Source organism: Chelonia mydas, chromosome 6 (assembly GCF_015237465.2).
Source record: "Chelonia mydas isolate rCheMyd1 chromosome 6, rCheMyd1.pri.v2, whole genome shotgun sequence".
Classification (NCBI taxonomy): Eukaryota; Metazoa; Chordata; order Testudines; family Cheloniidae; genus Chelonia; species Chelonia mydas.
The window spans coordinates 38,811,140-38,836,964 of NC_051246.2; the positions used below are offsets into that span (position 1 = coordinate 38,811,140).

The following is a 25,825-nucleotide window of genomic DNA, read 5'->3' on the forward strand; positions in this document are numbered from 1 at the left end:
TTCTACAGGATCCACAGGCTCAGTCAGTGCACAAGATTTTGTATTCAGTATTGTATTGTATTGTATTCAGTATTTTATTTGTTTTTTCCTGATTGCTCATTGTGTGGACGTGGGCCTTATTTACTGCATATTATTCAAGCTGTACAGAAGAAGACAGAATTATTAATTTCCAATGGGATTTTTTATGGTGCTTATCACCATAGTGTTTGAGAGCTTTACAAATTTTAATTGATTTATTTTCACAACTTCCTTGGGAGGTGAAAGGGTATTATCCCCATTTTACAGATGAAAAACTGAGGCACAGAGAAATTAACGTAAAGGTATACATTAATTGTAGGTCTCTCAAATTGGTACCTAGGGCCTGATTTTTCAGAATACTTAGTGTTATGTAACACTTTATATGTTCAAAGCACAGCTCCCATTGATTGCAGCTGCAGCTGTGTCAAGTGCTTACTGATACAACTGAAGCGATTGGAAGATGTGCTTCAAAACAGAAAGTGTTATCAAATGCTAAGTACTCTTAAAAAATCAGATCCAAGGTGTCTCATAGTAGGCACCCAGAAAATGAGGTGTATGCACACACATGAAAAGTTTGGTTTAAGTGACTTGCCCAGCATCATATAGGAATACTGTGGCAGAGATAAGGAAAGAATTCAATTTCAGGGCAGCATTCAACTGCCTGAACCATGAGATCATCCCTTCTCTTCCTGCAATCCTCTGCCTCATTTACTACCAACCACCGTAGAGCCATTATTATGGGCATGTGCCTGGTGTGGTACACAAACTCCCCTCCCCTGCCACCCGTCCTCTCCTAGGTGAGAAGGAGATCCTGGAGCACATCTACATAGAGTGCTTCAGGTTGCAGCCCCTCTTCAGCATCTTCCAAAGTCTCTTATTACAAAGTTCTGGCTGTATTTCTCCCCACAGCTCCTTGATTTACACACACCCCATCTGTGGCCCTACAAAGTTGCAAGAAAGCCTCCTTGTCAACCTCTCCCTGGTGCTGGCCAAGATGGCCATCCATTACTCCAGGAGGAGGAAGCTGGACAGCAGGGGTGCTCTGAGACTGTGGGGCTTATCTCCAATTCCTGGTTAAGTTGCACCTCCAAGTGGAGTTCCTCTAACTCTTTAGATGCCTTTGAGGAGCAATGGGGACCTGTTGAGGGTTCTCTGCTCAGTGTTCCCTTCTGTCTCCCTGATTTTTAACCTATGACCTTCGCTCCTGTCCCTGTTTTCTTCATTTGTTGTCCCCAGTATTTACCTCTGGTCTGGATTCAATGGCCCCTCCCCCTACGTTGAGGGCCTTTAGCTTTGGGCTTGGGCCTACCATCTCCCGGCAACCATGATAGGTGTATACCTTACAATTTCTGCAACAAATGAGGGAGGGGTCCTACAGAAAACTGCCTCCTTCACTACAAAATCCTGATTCACACCCAGAACATGGCTCCTGGCCCCTCCATATTTCAGTCAGGTGGCTTCCTTCTCCACCTCTATGCTGCCTGGATGCCGGCAGGGAAAACAATGAGAGCACAGGAGAGACAGTGCCCCCTGCTCTCAGTTCCTGTGCCTGGCAGCTGGAAGCAGCAACTGCAGGGGAAGTCCTGCTCAGCTCCTGCAGCCCAAGGCTGCAATATGCTAGATGAGATGGATGCTTCAGATAATTTAGCTGCCAAAAACTAACAAGTCTCTACTGAGCATGCACAGACTTTTAAAAGGCTTATAACAGTCAATTTTGGGTGGTTTTTCCACAGGGACATGCCTTTTGCTATCTCTGACACCAGAGCAAACCCCAGTCCTAAATTTCAAGCCCTGCAATGCCTGTGGGTAACTACAACTTCAACAAAATGATCGGAAGAATATTTTTAACCTGGGTAAAAACAATGCATTTTCCCCTGATCTCATTTTCTGAACAGTTTGTTCGGCTGAATCATTTTCGCTGAAATTTTCCCCAAAAGGGTCTGTGTGATGCAGGAACCCGGAGTAGAAAATTTCAGTTGCAATGCTTAAAGTCTAGCAAAGTCATAAACAACTGAAAGCAGGGTCTTATAGTGGGAAGTGTCAGGCAATCCTACGTGTAGGTGATGCTACTAGCATAATGCTCTTTTGGTGTCCTCTAATGGAAAGAGGAAGTTGGTTTGGTGTTTCCCCCTCACTCTGATTGAGTAGATCATAATATGGGCCAAATATGTAAAGATTTTAAGCTCACTGAGGCATAGACATTAACTGTGCCACTCAGTCATATGTGACAGATGTCTGCATTATTTTTTTACATATGTAATATTTATGTACATGCATATAGTCAAAGATTTTACAAGCTTGTTTTTGCAAAAACTAAAGTTATCATGATAGTCACATAGCATAGAGAATGCTGCAGTAAGATTAAAGACATTTGTAAAGATCTAAATGGGGACCAGTCTATGTGTATTACACACTCCATAAGTAGGTCTACAAATATCATTTTGATTAATAATATATTGTCCACAAACATGTATTCTTTGAAGTGAAAGACATTTATTCAAACAAATCTCAGAAATTACTAACAGAGCTCAAGGTCAGCCTATGGCATCCAGAAGATCTGTTTACAAATTCATTCAGTGTCTCCCAGGTTTTCTAGAAGGGTACAATAGCATTTTAACTTATTTGTATTCTAGTATGGAAGAGAGCTTATTGGATTTTTCTCACTCATCAGTCATGCCCTGAGGGTTTTTAGATCATTACTGATCAATAGATCAGTTTAGATAAGAATGGTAATTCAGACAATTGAAAAACACATAAGCTTCCCTGATGGGTCTAGGGCACTCGCAGCAAATTAATTCATTGTTTCATTCTGCCCTGGGAAATATTTTTTCTTAATGACACAATATGCTATTTAAAGAGTATTTCTTAGAATACCAGAGAGCTTAGCTTTGATGTTTCCATGGTAAAGCTACAAATTAATGTTCTGGTTTGTCTGTCCAAAAGCATATAAAATTTGCTTTTTTAACCTATGTATTTTATTGAAATCTATAGCCAAGATCTTTAGACCTTTTGACCACCTCGTGTGTTTAGTTAAGAGAGCAGACTATCACATATGTAGTAATAGTGTCCCTACAGCAGACTGCTTCAAGTTGTGATGGATTCCTTGTGAATTTACAACAGGAACAATGCTAAGCTTTAGGGCACAGATCTCCATTGCCTATGCATTTGGAGCAATCTTGTTCTCTGCATTGTGTCTGCCATCACCTTTGCCTACCTCCCAAACCTCTTCCATGAAATGAGAGCAGGAATGGATTCAAGAGGAAGGGTCCAGTGCGAAACAGTGGGGGCCCAGGTTGGGGTTTGGGAATGGGTGAGCTGAGGCAGTAGGGGCAGCTTAGTGGAAAGAGTGCAAGTACTGTAGCTGAAGAGGGAGAAACACTCGTGTATGTTGGAAAGCAGTCATTCCTGACTTATATACTTCTCCACCCACCGCCCATCACTCTCTCCTAACCCCTCAAAGATGCAGGCACTACCTCGCTATCCCTCCCTCTAACTCCTCACCACTCACACACGTTTCGTAGCACAAGAACTACCTTCCCCTCTGCCTGCCAATATCCTCACTTTGGTTCCCAAATTCAACTCTCAGAATTATTTATGGAGTAAGCATAAGAACGAACAAAACCAAGTCTCCAGAGTAGGCACAGTGTGTGTGTGTGTGTGTGTGTGTGTGTGTGTGTGTGTCTCTGTCTAACAGAAGCCACCGTAAACTGCCTCATGATACTGAGGGGGAAGGGACTGGGGAATCTAAAAATTGTTTTCCCATTTCAGCACTTTTTCTGTCCATAACCAATGCAGGAAACCACTCCACTTGGAACAAGAACATTGAGCAAACTATTTGGAAGTGTTCATACTTTGTCCCTGAAAAATATACTGAGTCTAATTTGAAGAAGTTGGGCAGACATTGCGGTGGGGGGTTCTGCAGGGTTCTAACACAAGAAGTTGGATTTTTTTTAAACACCTGATGTTTGGGATAATTGTGTGCATCCCAAAGGCTCTTCAGAAGTATTTTTATTAGCCCCAAGCATACCATCTCTGGCAGGGACAATAAATTAAAGTTTAGTTACCAAATACAGACCCTGTTCTTCCAGCGATATTAGTGCAAACCTCCTACTGATGTCAGTGGGAGTTCTGGTGTGAATCAAGGGGAGTATGTAGTCCTGAAATGTATACCCTGGCTCATGGACCTTAGTTACAACTCTCCAACTAAATGAGTTTAGCAGTCCTGTTTTAAGATCAACTTCACCACCAGCAGAGAAATCACACTAGATTGCCCTCCCAGTGGAGCGGTGCCATTTCAACAGGGACTCCTGAGCTCTCCCTCCAGTGCAGGAGATGTGAATCCTGAAGCTGCTCACAAACGGTGGTTTCCTGCAGAACAGGACAGGACATCAATGCCTCTGTGCCAGCAAAGCATAATTTAGTGCAGTTCCCAAGAGACATTTAAGACACATGTGGATATTGGACAATGCAATAACGAAGGGAGTTATATGCCATGGTCCACAGCAAATTTGATTCCTTCAAAATCTGTGTGAATTTCATTTTTGGGACAGGTGCCAGGTTAGTAGCTCTGGTAACTCAAGTGCCCAGTTTAGCTACAGAACAGGTAATATACGGACACGGCCGTGGTAAGCTTCCCCTATGCTGCTCCAATGTATCTCCACTCTTTCCTGGACAGACCCATCTTTAGGGATAAGGGGGAAGCTCAGTCTTCATGAGTCAGTCACAGTCTGCTGAGATGGCAAACAACTGTGATGAAGCTTTTTGGGAAGGTCTTAAGGAGAATAATGAAACTAACCAGCAAGTTCCTGTCACACGGTTCAGACAACTATCAAATAATGCACCAGTCACTTGTCAGTGAACCTCAGCTTACAGGGAGTTGTCCCTGATCCAACACAGTAGTAGAAAAGGCAGCTCAGCGTAATCAGGCCCGCTGACAGCAATTCCAGGCCCCAGGGCAGATCAATGGGCCCCCGGGCAGATCAATGGGCCCCCGGGCATGCACAAGCCGCGCCTGCATAGATGCAGTCCGCCTGACATTTGGGCCGGTGGGGGGCAGGGGGCAGCTGCGCCTGCACTGGCTGGTGCCTAGCGAACTGCTGGCTGGTGCCTAGCGAGCTGCTGGCTGCATTGCTGTGCGCACTCTTCTGGCACAGCCGGGGCTTCCACATGCCCGCCTGGCAGGGTTGCCAACTAATTGCGCAAACCCAAGACCCTTGCCCGTCCCCTGCCCTGCCCCTTTCCTGAAACCATGCCCCTGTCCTGCCCTTTCTCCGAGGCCCTGCCCCCTGCTCACTCCATCCCCGCCTCCCTCCATCGCTTGCTCTCCCCTGCCCTCACTCACTCTCACCAGGCTGGGGCAGGAGGTTGGGGTGCAGGAGGTGGTGTGGAGTGCAGGCTCTGGGAGGGAGTTTGGGTGCGGGCTCTAGGCTGAGGCGGGGGGGGGGGGTGCAGGATGGGGGTGGGGGTCAGTGCTTACCACGGGTGCCTCCCGAAAGCAACTAGCACACCCCTTTGGCAGCAGCTCCTAGGCGGGGGGCCCCAGGGGGTCTCCACGCGCTGCTGCCTCCAGGCACTGCCCCCGCAGTTCCCACTGGCCACAGTTCCTGTCCAATGGGAGCTGTGGAGTCTGCAGGACTGAGAGCAGTGCACAGAGACCCCTTCCCCCCACCAGGGTCCGTAGGGATGTGCCGGCCGCTTCCGGGAGCGGTGTGGAGTGAGGGCAGGCAGGAAGCCTGCCTTTGCCCTGCTGTACTGCCAGCCCCACACCCCCAGGCCCTTTTAAATCATCTGGACCCCTGGGCAATTGCCCCCTTTGCCTCCCTGTCAGCAGGCCCGAGTGTAATAGACGCAGTGGTCACTTTAACACAAACCGGAGTAAACAATCCAGAAATGGTTCCTTGTAAGGAGAACAGCAGACTTGCTCTGAGCTCACCACTCAAATGCAGACAGAGTTTGGAATGGGAACACAGCTAAGAATGGAGTTATGAAGGCCATCCTCAACAGGCAGGGGCAGGAGCCTTACAAAGATAGATTTACCACAATAGTAACAACTTTCAGTCAATATCAATTCAACCCAGCAACCTAGAGATGATAGGGGCTCTAGCCCCATCACCAATCCACCTAGAGAATTCAATTTTTAGTACACTCTTCCGTCTAGTGACTGATCATATTGTGTGCCATTGCACTCTGATGCGGGAGGAGATGATAGGCATACGTGACCCTGGGGCATATTATGAGCAGAGGGTGAGACTGTACAACTTTCAAATGGCCAGCTATGCCATTCACTAAACGGTGTAGAAATAGACATGAGCCTGAACAGGGAGTAATATAGCAGTAGAGAGTTGAGACAGAATAGACGGATGCTTGAAAACTTTCTGAACAACATATAAGGATGTGTTTTAATGTAGCAAAAGAAGACATGCATTGGGAATTCAGAATACTTGAGCATTTTCAGTGGAAGACAAAACTGGTCAGAGCTAGCTACCTCAAGTTAGACAAATTCACAAGTGATTTTCAGAGATACTGAACAAGTATACCTCTCATTGGAGTCCAGGGGAGTTTTGCCCAAAAAGGAATGCAAGATTGGGCCCTGAATATGAAAGCTTAGCAAGGTTGATATACAGTTACATTAGAACAGAGCAGTTTGTTGAGTTATGCCTTGGGATATATTTTCCCCGTCTTCTGCCATCTTCTCACTCACCAAACAAAGCATGCATAGGAATAAAAATTGGGGGCTTTTGGAGGGGCACTTTCTGTGCCCCGCTGAGGCCCCGTGCCTCCTCTCCCACCCCACCTCCCTGGCCACCATGTCCCCAGTGGAGCTGACTCTCCCTCCCTCCCCCTGTGGCCCCAGGGCTGGAGGAGCTGTCATCTCCCACCTCAGCCCGGGGCCAGTGGAGCTTGCTCTCCCCGCCCCAGCCCCAGAGGAGGTCTGTGCCCTCACTGATGTGGGGTTCTGCGCCCCTGCTTGCCCCCCTTTGTGCATGCCCCTCTCAGAGTCCTTTGTTGAGAAGTCAAATAGTTCTCAGCAAGAAGTTGAATTGTTTACAATGGATTCTAGTTTCTTATTAGAAAGAACTAAGCAACATCATCCATTTAGAATAAGCATTCTGAATGGCTGTCTGCAGGAAGGAAACTGCAAATCACTCAGGACTCGATTCTAAAAGTTCTATTGTATTGTGCCGTGGGGCCACAGAGGAGAAAACAAACTCCTGCTTGTTCTCTACTAGATTCTACCTGCACTGCTGGAAGTGACACTTACTGCAGAGAGCAAGTTTGTCTAATACAGTACAGCACATTGAGGGCAGCTGCAGAGGCAAACAGTAGATGGAAAGTGACTCATATGTCAAACGAAAAGGAAGGATCAAAGTGAACTGACAGCTTAGGTTCTCCCTGCAATCACAGGTAACTGATCCTGTGGGTTATGCCCAGCTGACTCCTGCTCAGTGCAGCAAAGAAAAACAAAAAGTTTCTGCCCATTTGTATTAAATCCTATGCAGGTGTAAGAGAATTAATCCTGGTGAGTTTCAGAGTAACAGCCGTGTTAGTCTGTATTCGCAAAAAGGAAAGGAGTACTTGTGGCACGTTAGAGACTAACCAATTTATTTGAGCATAAGCTTTCATGAGCTACAGCTCACTTCATCGGATGCATACTGTGGAAAGTACAGAAGATCTTTTTATACACACAAACCATGAAAAAATGGGTGTTTACCACTACAAAAGGTTTTCTCTCCCCCCACCCCACTCTCCTGCTGGTAATAGCTTATCTAAAGTGATCACTCTCCTTACAATGTGTATGATAATCAAGGTGGGCCATCTCCAGCACAGGTATCTCATAAATGGGGTGAGGTATCTCATCCCATTTATGTCCAAAATACAGTCATTGTCTGGATAATTCCCTGGCTTTTAATTTTTATTTTTTTACATTATCTATTTTCAAGCTGCTGGGTCTGATTCTCCCATCAGCTACACCAATGTAAATCAGGGGTAACTCGACTGAAGTTGGTAGAATTACACTGGTGTAAGGGTGGGGTGAATAAATAACCATTGCCTGGTCTTCATAAAACCAACAGAAAACTTACACATACGAGATCAGAATAATAAAATAGAAGAACTTCTGTTAAAGTTATCTAAGCCCCTCAGGAGAGGACTATTAAAAATTAAAACAGACAACCAGGAAAAATGAATGTCATGTTAGCATTTAGTGGGCGAGTTTTCCTTGCCAACACAACCACATGAACAAAAAGACATCTGTCTTTGTTAGTCTAACTCTCAAGAGGAGATTTTGTTTTTTGTAGTCTGTTTTACAATTATGGTAAATTCTCTCAGTGTCTTTGGACACACAGATTTCTTAATGTAGATCATCATCGTTGGTGATATATGGAAAAGCAATTTACAACTGAGAATTTAGTAGGAAAGCGCTTGACCCCAAGGTAGCCTCTCTGCTGTATCTAGGCTGATAGAATACAATTGTTCTTATGCAATTCTTGGTTGTGGTTTGTAGGCCTCCCACACAGAGGGGTGGACTCAGCTAACATTAGCTCATTCAGAATGCCTGGCTACTTGCTGGCAGGAAGAATTCCCTCCTCATCTGGTACTTAACTCATGGACTAGAGAGCAATGTCACTGTTTCTGCAACTGGAGCACCACATCAGCCAGAAAATCTAAAAGATACTAATTAAAAGAATCAGTTTGCCACTCCTTGTCTAGAATTCAGCATCCAAATCAAAGGACGGGCATGAGAGACTCAGAGTGGAACCCAAGGATGCCTTAGCAACTATGGTAAATATATTCTGGAAGTCTTCGAAATATGAAGAAATATCATTTGAGTTTTTTCTTTAACTGTTGGTACGTAAGAGTTACATACATCTAAACAGATCTGGTTCCGAAAATGTCCTTTTTCTCCAACTGATGTGCTCCTATCTTGTTAAGAAGCAAAAGACGTTAACTACTGGAGTAACAGATGACATCTTTTCAAAAATATTCTCATTAAAGTTACTTAGAGCAGTATTTATTTTATTTTATTTTATTTTTTTAAAAAAAGACCAGCCTTCAGTTGGTCTTACAACTTTTCTGAGACTATGCAAGAATCATTGAGAGGGGAGGCAGTTGCTTAGCGAAGCAGACAGTAAGTAATTGATGTAGCATTTTTTAAAAAAAGCAATAAGTCTAGGGTGGGAGGGGAAAGAGTTCCCCACAGCCTCAGCATGAATTACAAGAAAAATGACAGAACAATGGGCAAGGCAATCTGACAGATTGTGTAACCCAGTGTGTAGTATGCATTCCTTTCTATGATCAATCCATGGAGAATATGTCTCTGCTATAGCTCCCTGCTATGGGACACAGTCCTTTTGCTCAAGCTATAGAGACTCATTATTTCAGCTTTGGATGTCCCTGGTTCAATCTCCTGTTACAACTAAGATAGCTGTCATTATAGTCGCTCAGTTTAAACTGGAGGAGAAAGCACATGAAAAGGAGCCGTAAAGGGTGCTACAATGCATCAGGGAAAGAAAGCAAGCCATTGACTAGAGGAGCTGGGGAGGCCAAACACGGTCATTTAGCCAAAACAAGATCCTTGCACTAGTTGGAGAACCTAGATGATTTCTTGGTACTTCTCCAGTCTTTGGAACTCAGGGGACTGCCCATGTAAGAAGAGTGGCTAGTGGTTTGTGTGAGATGTCAAGTGCTGTTAATGTGTTAGCTCCTCCACACTTCCCAAAGACTCAAGCAGCATTTAACTGCCTGGCATCCTCTTCCCCTCCAACGTAGAACTCTTCCACACTCCCTTGTATTCCTGTCTCACCCCATTTTGCAAGTTCCTGCTTGTTACCTGTATGTCCTGTCTTCTCTCCTTCCTTCTTCACATCCCTGGGGCTGTGACAGGGGACAATATCCCAAATGGCTGTTCTGGGCTGGGGAGTAGAGAAGCTGGGATCCAATGGACAAAGAAAAGATGTCAGCCCATAGCAGCAGCAGGTTGCCCAGTGCACATAAGGCTGGGTCTGGGGAGGGAAGGAAAAGGTACATCTAAGTTGTAACTGCTGTTTCCAAGGCCAAATTCTGATCCCCTTATTCACATAGAACAGTATTTTATTTCATGATTAGAATTTGGTCCTAGTTCTGTGAACAGCAAAAGCTATTTCCATGTAAAACCTGGAATCTATCTCCAGAGTATAAAGTGTATGAGGTCTTCATTCTTAAGGCTTGTGTACTCAGTTGTTCAGACTACAAAAGCATGAATTGTAGCACACAAAGTACTGTGTTATAAATCCCCTGTGTGGAGGTTGCAAGAGGACTACATTAATGCAAACTAGGTACCTTTCAGTAGGCACTAGCAGAGTCCACACAGAGCAGTTAGAGCCCAGCACTTTGGTGAGCAATGTAATTCACACTGCTGTAGTCTGAACCACTAGGTTGTATATACAAGCCCTTAGTGTTATCAAAACTGGGTAGGAAATGGTTTTACCAACTGTGACAAAGTTCTGTCCTTGCCTCCGTGGGTCTCACATTTCCTGGTGGATTTCGCTAGCCTCAGAGGCTCACAGTGACTCTCCACGTAACCCTTCTTTCTCTAGAGAGAAGGATCACAGTCTACTGAGCTATTTTCATCATAAGCCAGCAAGGAGAAGTTATCCTTCCTTGCACAGTCTCTGTTGTCTCCCAGTCTCAGTGATTAATCAGGGGGCAAAGTGGGGGGGAGCCTGGGCCCACCCTCTACTCCGGGCTCCAGCCCAGGGACCCTAATAGTATCAGCTATGGTAGCTGACCTTTTAGAAACATGACATGTACAATTCCCTGGGCTACTTCCCCACAGCAGCCCTCACTTCCTCAAGCTCCACTTCACGCTTACCTCAGGGCCTCCTTCCTTGTGCCTGATCTGGTGTGTACTACTCAGCCTCTTCAACAGCACAATTTCCTCCCACAGCTCCTGACATGCACACCCACCTGACTGACGGGGAGGCTTTTAACTAGTTTCAGCCAGCCCCTGATTGGCTTCAGGTGTCCCAATCAACCTAGCATTCTCCCTGCCTTCTGGAAAGTTTTTAATTGGCCCCAGGTGTCTTAATTGACCTGGAGCAGCTTCCATTTCACTTAACCTGGTACCAGGGATTTGTTTAGCCTGGAGCTAATATACCTATCTCCCACTACTTTTCTATAGCCATCTGGCCTTGCCCCATCACACAATCCATGAAAATTTGAGATTTCAAAAAACTTTCCCAAATCAAATTTGTACCACTCTCCCCCTCCCAAAAAAATCAATCTCCTAAAAATTCCCATGCACTGAGGATCTCAGGGGAAAATAAATCTGTTTGGGTCAATCAAAATTTTTTTTGTGATTTTGATCATTTCAAAGCATTTTATTTCCATTTCAACTTTTTCCCCCTTTTCCTTATAATTAAAACTCTAAACAAACTTTTATCTATTTCAAAGAATAGAACTGAATTTTTTTGTTTTGAAATTGTTTTATTTCAACATCTTCAAACTATTTGTGTCAAAAATTTCAAATTGAAAGACGTGTCAAAAAACAAAAACACTTTCTCACAAAAAGCTTCAGTTATGATCAAGCACTATTTTTGTATGAAAAACATTTCATCGAAGAATTCCCAAACAGTTCTAAGTGTTATAGCAAGAATACCTGACTTGCATCCCACCTCTCACTGAATACTGACAAATGCAGCAAGGAAAAGGCCAAATATTCAGAAAAGCTTGGGGGCGGGGGGCCTCCAGTCAGAAGCTGAAATCTCCTGCACACCTTCTCTCTCCTCCCATAGAAGAGTAGGTGGTATGAGCAGGTCAGCTATGTGCTCCAAGACCTTATTCCCAGAACAGGGGCAGTGGAAAGAGACCAGTCACATGGAAGAGGCCTCATAAAATTGGCCTGAAAAAAAGAAAAAAGCAGTGATCCTGTGGCAGAGATAATACTCAGAAGCACATCACAGAAGAGCCTTTTGCTCCTTTGCTCTGTCTCTTGCTATGAGGCAACAGCAGTTTAACAGAGCACAGCAGAGAACAAGAAGAGCAGGGGGAAATTAGTTTTACTCTGCCAGTATATCACATCTGAGAGCTTGTTTAAATTCTTTGGCATCTTTTGAGACTCATCCCTAATTAGCTTTTCCATGCAGCAGGAGAGGAAAGCAGAAGTCACACCTTGATAGCCTTTACTAACCTCATTGGAGACTTCATGACATCTTAGTACAGAGGTGGGCAAACTATGGTCCGTGGGACCATCCTGTCCGGCCCCTGAGCTCCCGGGTGGGAAGGCTAGCTCCGGCGCCACACTGCCATGTAGACATCGCAGCTTGCGCCCGCCCGCCCACCTCCCAGGCTTTCCAATAAGCCTGTCCTGCCGCTCTGAGTGGCATAGTAAGGGGGCAGGGGTGGGGGGGGGGTGGATAAGGGGCAGGAGGTCCCTGGGGGCAGCCAGGGGACAAGGGGCGATTGGATGGGGCGGAGGTTGGGGGAGGGGGATGCCATCAGGAGACAGGGAGCAGGGGAATTGAATGGGGGTGGTGTCAGGGACAAGGAGAAGGGAGGGTTGGATGGGTCAGGGGTCCCGCGGGGCCTGTCAGGGGGCACGGGTGTGAATAGGGGTCAGGGCAGTCAGGGGCAGGGGATCCTGGCTGGGGGCCCTCATGGGGATAAGAAGCGGGGGGGTTGGATGGGTCGGAGGATCTGAGGGGGGCAGTCAGGGGGCAGGGGCCAGGCTGTTTGGGGAGGCACAGCCTTCCCTACCTGGCCCTCCATACCGTTTCGCAACCCCAATGTGGCCCTCAGGCCAAAAAGTTTGCCCACCCCTGTCTTAATACAATATCCTTCCATTAAGAAGTCATGTCTTTCCTGCTCTGTCCCCCTCCACCACAGCTTCTAGACATGGCGTTTTGTTTGTTTGTTTTTACCCTGTCCCTAACTAGATCCCCAAGGTCAGTCTCCATTAAAAGACCAAACACAGCGCTCTGCTCAGTAGGAAGGTGCTTGGTTTTCCTTTTCTCTTCCAGAAACACACCTTTCAAGAGATTTCCAAACACCTTCTTATAGCGCAGGAAGACAGCGGTCTTTTGTATTTAATAAGAGCAATACACAGCTATTTTAGAGATTGCAGAAATGGCATTGACGCCACAGCTCCAATATTCTCTTAGGCACTCTGCATCGTGTGTGTGACAGTGTGTAAAATACACAGACACACATCAAATACTAATACACACATGCTTTTGAAAAAGGAAAAGCTGAACTCCACAATGTGATAGAAGGTTGTTTGGTTTAGTATTTCCCCTCCTCTCTATTTTGGAATCAGATTTGTAGCCTCAGCCTTTGCCTTCGAGGGGGGCGGGGGGGGAGGAGAGGAAAGGGAATGAAATAAGGCTAAAAATTAAACCTGATGCAGTAAAGAGGAATGTAATCAATTTCAATGTGAAAACTATATCCCATGAAATTCAACTTGTTTACTTGCTTTAGCCTTCTAAAGAATTCTAGCAGCCTGAGAGAGCAAATACAATTTACCAGGCAAACAGAGACCAGAAAAATGTCATGCTTGTCCTAACTTTAACAGTGTCATATTCTGCATAAGCCTGATGCCTCAACTACTGCTGGAACGGAAGGCGAGTGTGTTATTTGGAGCCATTATTTCAAGGTCACCAATAGCATCGTCTCTCTCATGATTAATTTATCAGGTTTGACCTTTTAGTTGGGAGGCACATTTTAAAATAAAAAACTAACTAACTGATTTGGAGGGAAAGAGAAACTTCATTTGTTCTTGAATCATTGCTACTGTAAATGTAGCAGTTCTTTTTTAAAAAAAGAGAAAAAAAATCTGTTACCCTCCATCACCACACATATTGAATAGGCCATAAAATTTTTAGAATCAAATTGCAGCTGAAAACACAAACTTATTGGACCAAGTCAATAAATAACTCTGTTTCATATAGTCAATAAATAACCAACTTAGGTGCCTTCCAAATCCATTTACAACTCATCGTGCAGACATTATGCTGCCATACAACCGTTACCTAATGGCTACATAATGTTTCATTTATTAGAGTTAATAATTCCTGTTATGCTAGTAAATGGACTAGCATGGTTTATCATCATCCCTAATAGTTTCTTTATGAACTAAAAGGGCGGCTGTCAGGAGTGATTGGTACACCACATGAATAAGTCTTTTTTAAAAATGCACTGTTTCTCATTTCTGGAGAATGCTGTTCAAACACAGCTGTCATGGGCCTATCATGTTATGTTATGACAGACATTCATTCTCCCTGGTTTTGTTTGCAGAGTCCAGTGACTGCAATAAGCTGGAGAGTGAAGAAAGCCAAGAAACTAAACAAGGGGCCCACATGAAAACATATTGTAGATACTGGAGATTATTAAAACACCTATCTACCAATTATTCTTTATACAGCACTACACATGCTCATCTTTTACTTTGGGATTTCCAGTGCCTCCATCCCACCCACCCACCCACGCACTATCCCTCAAGAAAGTTCACCTTGCAGTGCTGTTGAAATCAGTAGGCTCCTTTTCATTAGATCAATAATCTGTCAGCAGGTTGCTGGGGTAAATGCTCAGGAGCATACATATTCTATTCCCCCCCCACACACACACACAATCAGGTACAGCAAAGAACAGCAAATACAACATCTTGTATCCTTTAATCAAAAGTAGGGGCGTATCCTCAAAGGCAGCCTACATTTTGAAACAGGTCCACAAATTTGTGTGCCTCAGTTTTTGGGTGCCTCAGCTGAGACACTTCAAACTGTCTATAATAAGTGGCTATGGCTAAACTGTGCCCTATAATCTGTGCAGCAGAGGACACAGAAGGGAAAATCTCTTCATAACACTGAAAGCAGTCACAGAATGCCACCTAATGGGAGGTGGGCTCACCAGATCTTCAAAGACAACCTGTGTCCTAAAAGGAGTCTAGTGAATCTTCCTCCTTCCGTAGCTACATAGGAATTTAATTCTGGATCAGACCAGCGGCCCATCTAGTCTAATACCTCATCTCTGGCAGTGACCAGCACCAGGTGCTTCAAAGGAAAGTGTCAGAAATCCTGCAGTAAACAGTTATGGGATAACTTGCCTCAAGGGAAAGTCTCCTCCAAACCCCCAAACAGTTGGGGGTTGGCTTATGCCCTGAAGCATGAGGGATTATAGCCCTTCACAAACCACCTTCCCCGCCCTGAAAAAGCAAAACACCTATTCTATAACCGTAAATGATGTTTATATGGATATCAAACTAGTTCTTCCATTGTCACTGAACATTCCCAAGCTCAGGAGCACATACATACCATACTCAGCAATAGCTGACTGCAGGTACATGGGACATTGTGCTCCTGCTTCAAAGGAGCAGTAAAATATTCTTCCCATTTTGTTCCTATCCTCTCCCAGCTCTGCCTGAGGAACCATGATGATCAGGAGTCCTATAGCAAAGAAACACACCAGATTGATGTGCAGAAGCAGTGCTGTGTGCTGGCCAGGGCAGGATTTGCCTCGATACATTTAAAGCTTACACCTCCTGTACAAGGCAATCTTTTTCTTCAGGCAGACTAGGCTAGAGGCCAACTTGCTTCTTTGTAAACACACAAGCAGCAATTGCCTCTTCTGTAATCACAGGGTTACAAACTGTAATGGGGGAGGATGGGGTGGCAACCTGAGAATGTTCTAAGGACATGCTGAGTATACCAACAAAGTCATGTAGACATAGGAGGCAATCTTCATCCCTAATGTCAAAACCCTCTGAAGTCAGGCGAGTTGCACCAGAAATGAATTTGGCCCATTGTCTCTGGATTCACTCTGCACCTCAGATATGCAGGTGTACATCACTACAGCTCTAGTTTTGAAAAGTTCTTTGATTTACGCAAACTATTGACCCTGATCTCATTGGTGCTGCATGGAAATGCCAATTGAATTACACTAAACCTTTCCCACAACCACAGAGAACAAGTCGCCCGCATTTAAATAGTTGTGTAAATTCTGTGATTTAGAGAGAAATTAACAGAAAAAAGAAGCAGGGAGCTGGAGAGGAGACAATAAGTTGTCCATAAGTTTATACTCCATTCCACACATTCACACAAATGACAGAAAAATAATTGTCTGTACTTTGAATCAGTGAACAAGCACAACACCGGATTCCTTAAAATACAAACATACATGACTGCTACCCAACGTTCAAATTAAGCCCTTTAAAAGATGTTGGTTCAATTACATAACTGACAAGCTATTGTTTGTAGCCCTTTTGTAGATGCTCCCGCTGTTTCTACATAACTAACTGTCCCAGCTCCATTTGTAACAATATCAGTATCTATAAATATCAAGAAAATATCTATGAAAGGTGACCTGAGAAGGGAAATAAGTTTGGATTTTTTCCTCTTTTGTGATAAAGGGCTGAAAGTTTTGTTGTTTCTAAAAGGTTTAAGAAGAAACATCATGAGGATAATGGCTTGTACTTCATGTATTTGCTGGAGGTCTCTGGAGGACCAGAGCTTGAGTTCAGGCTTTCTCCAGCCTTACTTGAAGAAGCCGGGGTGTGGAGTGACTGTTTAAAGAAAAAGTCTTTCCTTTCACATGTTTGTCAGGCATTGGAGTTACAGTTTACAGAATCAAATGAACTCTGTTCTTATGTTTGGGATAGGAATGGAGCAAGGGGACAAAAGTTTCTAATCTACCTTTGCACTCCAAGTTCTGGAGCAGCCTGGTTCACAGCCCCTATTGTAAGTTAGGACAACCCTAACGTATGCTTTCCTTCTCGCAATCCCCTATGGGCCTAGGAATCAGAGACCAGCTGTAGCACAATATACTTCAGCCAGGTTCCCGTCTCACCCTGCACCGCCCATAGCCTGCACCCCAATACGCTCCCTATACTGGTGCTAGGAGAAGGGCAGGCATAGAGCCATTACACCACATCTTTGATGGTCGGGAAGGACCCATGTGCAGGGGATATCTTGGGGACCAGTTCCCTTCGTTAAGGCCTCTTTATGCTCCCAGAACTGTGCAAAGAGGCCTTAGCACAGGGGTTCTCAATCTGGGGGTCAGGACCCCTCAGGGGGTCACAGGGTTATTACATGAGGGGTCATGAGCAGTCCGCCTCCACCCCAAACCCCGCTTTGCCTCCAGCATTTAGAATGGTGTTAAATATATAAAAGCGTGTTTTTAATTTATAAAGGGGCGGGGAGTCTCACTCAGAGGCTTGCTATGTGAAAGGGGTCAACAGTAAAAAAGTTTGAGAACCACTGCCTTAGCATAACAGAATCAGGCTCTTGATTATAAATCTCTTCCCCTTTCATTTACTCAGGTTTCACTTCCTTGATACTGGTCATAATCCTGCTTGTTCTCCATGTGTTCATTGAAACGGCCAGGAAAAAACAAGATTTAAGACCTGAATCTCTCTTTTAAAACAGTAAAGTCAGAAAAATACCTTGCAAAAGCACCACCCTTCAGGACAGTCTTTACATATCATAAGCAGCAAAAAAGAGCACAAACAATTTTCTTATTTGGAAATCAGGGACGTTTCTGACCTAGATGTAATATAACCAGTATACTGAATGTAATAGATTTAGGCTGTAATAATATCAATTTTGTCTGCTCTCCTCCATTATCTATATTATCCATGTGAACACTGAGGAGAACATGTAGCCACAGCTCCCCGTGTCATGCGTGCAATACCAGCAATATCCTGATTTTACACTCATTTAGCCGCAAGAACCCTCTGAGGTGTTTAGGCTGGAAGCGGGAGAATGGCAGGACAGGGAGTCAATGCCATTGTAGATATACCTCAGGTGCATGTGAAAGGAATGCTCATATTCTTAATGACAACACACATTGAATAGATGGGGAAAGAAAAACTGCATAATGGTATCAACAGCAAAAGAGAGGATTTACTGTTTAATCTGCCATTAGCCTGCGGTGGGGAATGTCACAAAAAGCTCACTGTACTTGCAGACAACTCAGTGAGAGGATGGGGTCATTTACCATTACATACCATTATCCTATGGCTCAGGAAAAGTTATATTACCATTTAAAGAAGTGACCATACAAGATATAAACCTCTACCCACTCTGCAACTTAGACTGTCCATTGTATCCCAGCCTGCTGTCAGTACATTTGAATGCTCTTCACTGGGACAGCTTTTCCTGAGTACAAGTGCTACACTGATATTCCCCACATCCCATCATAACTTGATATTTATTCTTTTCATCATTACCTGGCAATTTCTGAATTAAATTAATAGCAATAATAATGAGGCCAGAACATGGAATTTAGGCCTATTAATTACCTGACAATGCATCTCCAGTATGGGTCACACCAGTATTGCATTGGGCGAGGAGTCCCACCACCCCACAGGGAGCTTCCAAGAGGGATTATGCCTGCGACTCTCATACATGCTTCACCACCCAGTGGGATGGTATAGCCTGCTCTCCACACCCAATTCCACCAACTGGAATGTGGGAAAGAGGGTTCGCCCTAGCTCCTCCTCACTCCCTTTTTGGGGTGATTTAGGCCCCAAATTGTAACAACTTTGGGGACCTAAAGGGAAGCAGTTCTGCTGTCATACTTGGCCCCTTCTCCAGGAACATACTGAATGGGCATAAGTGTCTCGAACCTTCCTCTCCTTTCCCATCCCTGCAATAGGGCTACAGACAATATCCTAAATGGCATTTTTGCTCACCGTGTCTTGTTTAATTAGCAATCTTTGCCGCTCACTGTCATTACAATAGATCAGTCCCCAGTAGAGGAGCCATCCTAGGACAAGCATGATTTCTGCAATCCTTACTCAGGCAAAACTCACTGATTTTGAGCTGAACAACTAATTGAAATCACAACATTGAACTGATTTCAATGGGAGTTCAGCCTGAGAGAAATGCAGGGCCAGGCTAAAATGGAGTGAGCTATTCTTTTATAAATAGATAGACTGTATTAAGATACAAGAGACTTAAAAAGAAAAAAAAAAAAAACCACTAGACTAGAATATATTCACAGTCATCACACACAAAACATCATGGGGGAGGTGAGAAAGGGAAAAACAGAATTTGGTCTTTGAATTCTTACATTGGCTCATGACCATTTTGAAGCAATGAAACATTGCTGGTGATCGCAGTGTGTTTACTTGAACACTTGCCAACCCAGCAGCAGAGACACAGAGAGAGGAGAGGGAAGTGGGACAGAAGAGCAAGAGGAGAGATGACAGCAATGGCACCAGGATTCTTAGGAAGAGGCCATCCGCTGACCTATTGCAAGTGGGGGCTGGAAACTGCTCATTTATTCTTTCTACAGCTGTCGTCCGCGTGAGACTCTATTGCCCTGCACACAAATCCTGACCCTAAGGTCAGTTTGAAAGGAAATCATAGCATCATTTCCTAAAACTGGTTATTTAATGAATAACCTCTCACTGGTAGCACAATCCCTGCACAACTGCCCATCCAAATAATTGGTCCAGGAGATGGCTTAATTGGAGTGGAGGAAGGGGCTTCTCGGCTGCTGGCAATGAAAAGGAAAGGCATTAAAGCATGCGCATCACAACACTTCATCCCTAAGCCTGCCCCAGGATGTCCCTCACTGCCTTTATTGGTGCATGGCCTACGGAGCGTGAACGATATGGATTTTGAATAGTATAGCTGTTGAGCCCCCCTGATTTCATTCCTGGCCTCAGATTTTCAGAGGTACACATTACACTGAGCCAGGATTTGCTCCATTACATGCATCTAAAATGAGAAGAGAGCTCTGTATAGAACACAGTGGCCAGCGTGTTGAGTTCAGGTTAAAAACTGTCTGTACAAAGCACTATGCAGTGTTGTTGTAGCTATGTCAGTCCTAGGATATTACAGATGAGGTGGGTGAGGTAATATATTTTACTAGACCAACTTCTGTTGGTGAGGGAGACAAGCTTTCGGGCTACCAAGCTTCCTCAGCTCTGGGAAAGGTATTAAGAATCTCAGCTAAATACAAGATCAAACAGATAGCACATATGCTAAACTAAGGAACCATTCAAGGTAGATGAATGGTCTGTTAACCCCTCTGCAGTCATAGGAAAGGGAGAGGTAGCGGGTTACAGAGTCTTGTAATAAGCCATAAATCCAGTGTCTGTTAAGTTAATGATATTTAATGACAAGCAGAGGTATGAATTTAAGCTCCCATACTCCTCTTTTGAGAGTGTTGTGCAGATTTCCTTGGAGCATGAGAACTGATAGGTCAGCTATAGAAGCATCACTTTGTGAAAAGCATTCACCTACAGATGATGTGGTGTTTATGTCTTATTTGCTTAAGTGAGGTCATTCAAGAGTGTAGTGATTGTCTGGTTTCACCTACATATAGTTATGGGGCATTTAGTACACTGGATGAAGTATACCACATATTGTAATAGACATATTTAGGAGTCATGGATCTTGAAACGTGTGGTGATCATTGTAGCAGTGGAGATGTGGCTGCAGGTTTTGCATCCATTGTTCTGGCAGGGTCTGGGGCTGCTTTGAGTTGATGGGTCCTGGTCTGTGGGGAGCTTGCAACCTCAGAAGAGTTTGGAGAGGTCTCTGTAACAAATACTAGTAAATGTAGGGAACAAGCCTGTAGGGTTAGAGCCAAGGAGTGGAATCCTTGAAGCTGCCTTGCATCAACCTGGCTGGATATGTGTCTATTATTACATTGGTCTCCTACCTATTTAAAATGTCCAATTACAGCAAATGGGAGAGACAAGGTAGGTGAGGTAATATCTTTTATTGGACCAACTTCTGCTGGTGAGAGACAAGCTGTGAAGCTTACACACAACTCTGAATATTACCTCACCCACCTTGCCCCTCTAATATCCTGGGACCAAACACAGCTACAACAAACACTGCATACAACCCTTACGGCACCACAGTAATACCACTTCCCCAAGCGGCACTGAGCCATAGATGATGCAGCATGAATGTAGATACTGCATGACCTGTGTTAACCCTAACCGTCCTCCAGCAGCTGCCCCACAGTGCCTGACACTGACCATTCTGGTCACAATTGTGAACTCCACTGCCCAGTCGCCAGAGAGACCAGAAGCCTTCCCCTTGTAGGGGAAAAACTTGGATGCTTATCATAGGTGTGCCATCTTGAAATGCCCAAACAACAACTAGGAACCCATCTGCAGCTGCTGTGTGAACGCCCCCCACAACAACCCTGAATTGTTTTTTGCTATATACCACAGCAATCTGTCCTCCACGAAATTCTCATCAGCAGGGAACATGACTTTCTTCTTCCAACTCTGCAAATACCAGAGGATTGTATGTCCTGTGCTTGCAAGGCTCATAACAATGCAGAGATGTGCCATCTCTGACAGAAGTCTTGAATCTGCAGACAGTGAAGAAGGCAGTACAGGTTTGTTGTGTCTTTTTGTTTGTTTTTAAAAGCACAAAAATTATGGGATATGCATGATAGTAAGGGAATGGAGAAAGCTGCATATGCTGAGAAATTGACTACTTATTCCTAGTCACACCTGAGACACTCGTTTCTGCCCCCACCATGCGTTGCCAAAAACTTCCCACAAGTCATAGTGCTGAACAGTGGTGAGTTCCACACTGGGATATCTTACACAGCGTGCACCGCATCATTCATTGACACAAGCATTCCTGGTGACTGCACAGTGCCAACCCCAAAGAGCCAATGTAATTTGTGCCAGCCAAAGTTTGTAGCATAGGCGTGGCCTTAGGCGCCTAACTTCCACTCAAATCAGTGGAGCCTAAATAGACATTAGGAGGCCAAATTGCTTCAGGGATTCCACCTAAAATGACCAACGAGGTCCTCTTCCTCTCTCTTTTCTATGATTTGATGCCACCGTGCTTGTTAGTTACATGAGACTTTTAAAAACACAAATACCTTTGCTTTTTGCTGTAAAGAATAATTCCATGTGGAAGATGATTTCAATGTCCCCAGCAAGTCTCATATAAGTTGAATTAATTTTTGCTGAATTTAACAAATAGTCGTTGGTCACCCAAAACACCACCTCTGAAGGATCAAGCAGCCAGGGAAAACTTAACATAGCTCTAAAATGTATGTGCTTAAAATATGCATTAAGTAATTCAAACCAATTTCAGGGTGTTTCAGACTATAAAGTTTCTCGACAGTGATTGTACATCATTGGCTCTGCTTTACAAGAAACATTTATAAAAATGTATGAAACACTCAGCTATAAAAAATGTGTTCCAGGCGAACGCTGGGCATTAAAAAGTCTCAACCAGGGAGTAATTTTTATGACATTTCCCCCCCAAAGTTTGTTTAGCCATTTGAGATTAAAGGAGTTCCAAAAATTCCCCCCTCCCCTCCCCTCCCAAGATTTTACTGGTAACAGGTATTGTTTTACATTCCTAGGCTGCAACGAAAACAATAGCTTGGGTTTTTAAATACCAGTTTTTGGAACATGAACTATTGTATGGTCAAGGCTTTTGGGAGACGTTTTAAAAAGGTAACACTTCTGAAAATGTATCACCTGGAATGTTGTATTGATTGTGAGCAGTTATTTCTTTTAGGAATATAACAATGCATATATTAATGGTACATTAGGATAGATCTATAATACAGGTCAATAGGATACCAAATATCCAGCTATTATGTAAGCAGCTGTGTGGAAAAAAACCCAACTAGAAACTTTTTGGAACATAACTATTTTTTTCCACGCTGTTGTCTCTGGAACTGCTGACTCAAATTATCCCAAACGTCTGTCACTAACGCTATTCAGCATTTCCACAAAGCATAGCAAATATTAAGAAAAAAATCTGTGCAGGCATGCGGATTTTAGAGCAATATGAAGTGTTGTCCTTTAGTCAGGAAAGAGAGGGATGATGGAGAGAAAGTGGTCCTCTACATATCCATCTGAAGCATGGGAGGCGCTGAAAGATATGAAGTGGCCCATTCAATTTCAGGGAATGTTTTTAGCTGACTGAGAACATGGAAATGAATACAACCTGAAACAATAGCTGAGATGTGTGAACTACACCATTCATCTCAGTGTGTGTTCCCATCATGCTCCTAAGTGCTTTAGAGCCATGATATGCATGAAGTATACCAGTTCTCAGCTCCCCTCCCAAAGGGCAGGACTTCCCAAGATCCTGGCTCATGAGGGGGCAAGAGGGAACCTCACACGGCCCTGAAAGAGAAGCGCCCCAGAATCCAGCTCACATGAGAGAGATGGTCCAACTGCGGTAGATTGGCATGGGGCCCCTAGATCCAGGTGCACGCATGTGCGCGCGCGCACACACACACACGACAGCAGGCAGCTCAAACACATCCAGAGGGGCAAGGCCCCCCAGTATCCCGGCTCATATGAGGGGGACTGGGAGGTGGGTTCAGAGCCCCCCAAATGTGGGCACAAACATGCATAGGAGGGAGAATGTGTGACTGACTAGAAGCAAAGACAACCTTTCTCCCCCATACCTCCAGCTATTTACCCCCATGTTCCTCTTCCCATACAGTTGCCAACTTCAATTGCTGAAAACCAAACATCCTTGCCCTGCCCCAACCCTTCCCCCAAGGCCCTGCCTCTTTCTCCAAGGCTGAGGCCCCACGCCCCACTCACACCTCACTCCCCCTCTTCCAGTACTTACCTGCTGCCTGCAGAGCCAAGCTGGGAGAAGCTGATGTGGCGCCTGCCTAATCAGGGCACAGTGGGGCTTGGTCCCTGTAGCAAGGGGCCAGGGCCATCAGGGCACAGCAGTGGGTGGGAGGTCAGGGAGGAGAGGGGTCAGTTCCTGTAATGAGGGGCCAGGGCTGGGGCAATCGGCACAGTGGAAGGGTTGGGCAGAATTCTCCCTTCCTGGGCAGCGGCACCTGCCTCTTGGAGCCTGGTCCAGAAGCCACCCACTGCTCTGTCAGGCATCAGCAGCTAACCAGAGAACAGCTCCTCTGTTTGTCTCCAGCCGCAGCGGCTGCTGCTCTTCCCACCCCCCAGTGACCAGTTATTGTGGCCAACTGGACTTTTAGCATCTGGTCAGCTGTGCTGACTGGACACTGCCTGGTTCCCTTTTTGACTGGACGTTCCGGTCAAAAACTGGACACCTGGCAACCCTACCTTCCGACTGTACCACCTCTCCACATCCCCTAACCCTCAACCTCTCCCTCCACCGTCCGCTTTTATTCCCCTCCCTTCTCTGCAGCCCCCCTTCCCCTACTTTTCTTCCCCATAAACCCTCTTCCCAGGAAGCACTCACATACCTAATTTCCCCCCCCGTCAAGATTTTGGGGATGCAAGTACAGTAGGGTGCACTGCCAGAGCTAGGCAATTCCATGCCTCCCTCACCTGAGCCCCCAAGATCGCTCCCCTCCCCCATCCACCTCCCCATAACTCCCCTTTCCTCACAGCAGCCTTCCCTATTTCTATTCCTCAGCCCCCTTAATATGCCCCAGGAAGTATTCACGTGTAACTTTTTCTCTCCCAGATACTCTGATTACTTTCTCCTAAAACTAGAATTGCCACTGAGGACTCAAATTGTAGCTCAGTTCAAAACTCCTTTTGTCTTTCTTATGTGGGGGCTTGTGATTAACTGAGCTTTGAGTGCTGTGAGGTCACCCTTTAACAACACATCTAAGAGGTCTGTGATTCATCCAGAGACAAGTGAGTAAGGTAATATCTTTTATTGGACCATGTAATGGATTGTGCTCACCACTGTGGTGCCTCCTGCTGGTTGCTCCAGGAATTAGCTCTTTCCATCAGCAGGGAGCCATCCTCTTATGGTGTCTCACTCTCCATCACTGCTTCTCTACCATCCCCGCTGTCTGTGGGGACCCACGTTGCCTCTTCAGGGCACAGCCCTCTGGCTGTGCTCCAACTCCGTTGTCTCCCTGCTTCCAGGGGAACAGGCAGTCCTTCGCCCAGCCTCTCCCTGCAGTAGCGAACTGCGGCCCCCAGTCCAGCCCCTCATTCAGGCAAATTCCTCATTCCTCTGGCAGCTGGTGGGGCCCAGGCCCACCTGCTACTCTGTGCCCCGACCCAGGGACCCTACAGCTGACAGCCACTCACTGCCTCTCCTTCCCCTCTGCCACTACCTGCTCTCCCTGGGCCACTTCCCCATAGCCCCAGCACCTACTCTGCCCCTGTATCAAGACCTCAGTCCGGGAGCCAGCCAGGCTGGAGCTCCGCCTGCTCCCCGACCCTGCCCAACACTGCTCTGTCCCAGGCACTTCTCTCTACAGGCAACGAGTCCTTCTCCCTCAAGCTTCAGGGAGACACTACGTTCCTCTCTGCCCTGCAGCCTTTCTTATAGGGCCCAGCCTGGCTTGGTTCTGTGCAGCCGCTCGAAGGGCTGCTATTAACCCTTTGCCAGCCATGAGGGGCAGCTGCCCCATCACAGACCAACTTCTGTTGGTCAAAGAGACAAGCTTTTGAGTAGCCCCAGACCTGAAGAAGAGCTCTGGGTATCGCAAAAGCTTGCCTCGTTCACCAGCAGAAGTTGGTCTAATAAAAAGATTCTCACCCCACCTTGTCTCTAACATCCTGAGATCAACATGGCTACACCACCACATACAACAGTGCTGATTCATTCAGGCATTAGTACCTCTCAGATTAACAGTACAAGGCAGCAGAAGCAAACCATTTTGGGGGGTGGCTCTGTAACTTGGGAACCCCTTTTGTCAAATGACCCAAAATATGGGTAATTAACACTACCCAGCATACCCATGAGGCACACTGAATTTCAAAGCTATCCAATTAACCACTTGCATTTTAGAGCACATACAAAACAGTAGGAATGGAAACTCTACCTGTTCTTCTGTATGGGCACATACACAGTGTAACAATGTACATTTTCTTAAATACCCATCTCAATTTAGGGTCCATACACTACCTTGTGAGTGCCATACA

General features: G+C 45.3%; 1 long non-coding RNA gene across 2 annotated transcripts in view; it reads right to left on the reverse strand.

The window, feature by feature from the left end:
• Positions 1 to 2,497: 2,497 nt before the first annotated feature.
• Positions 2,498 to 25,825, reverse strand: part of LOC122466258 — a 33,120-nt gene continuing 9,792 nt past the window's right edge. For both annotated transcript variants that reach the window (XR_006291635.1, XR_006291634.1), the window contains exons 3-4: positions 9,848 to 10,019; positions 2,498 to 4,386 (exon numbers count right to left, since the gene is read on the reverse strand). This is a non-coding gene — a long non-coding RNA (uncharacterized LOC122466258). The remainder of the gene's footprint in view (positions 4,387 to 9,847; positions 10,020 to 25,825) is intronic.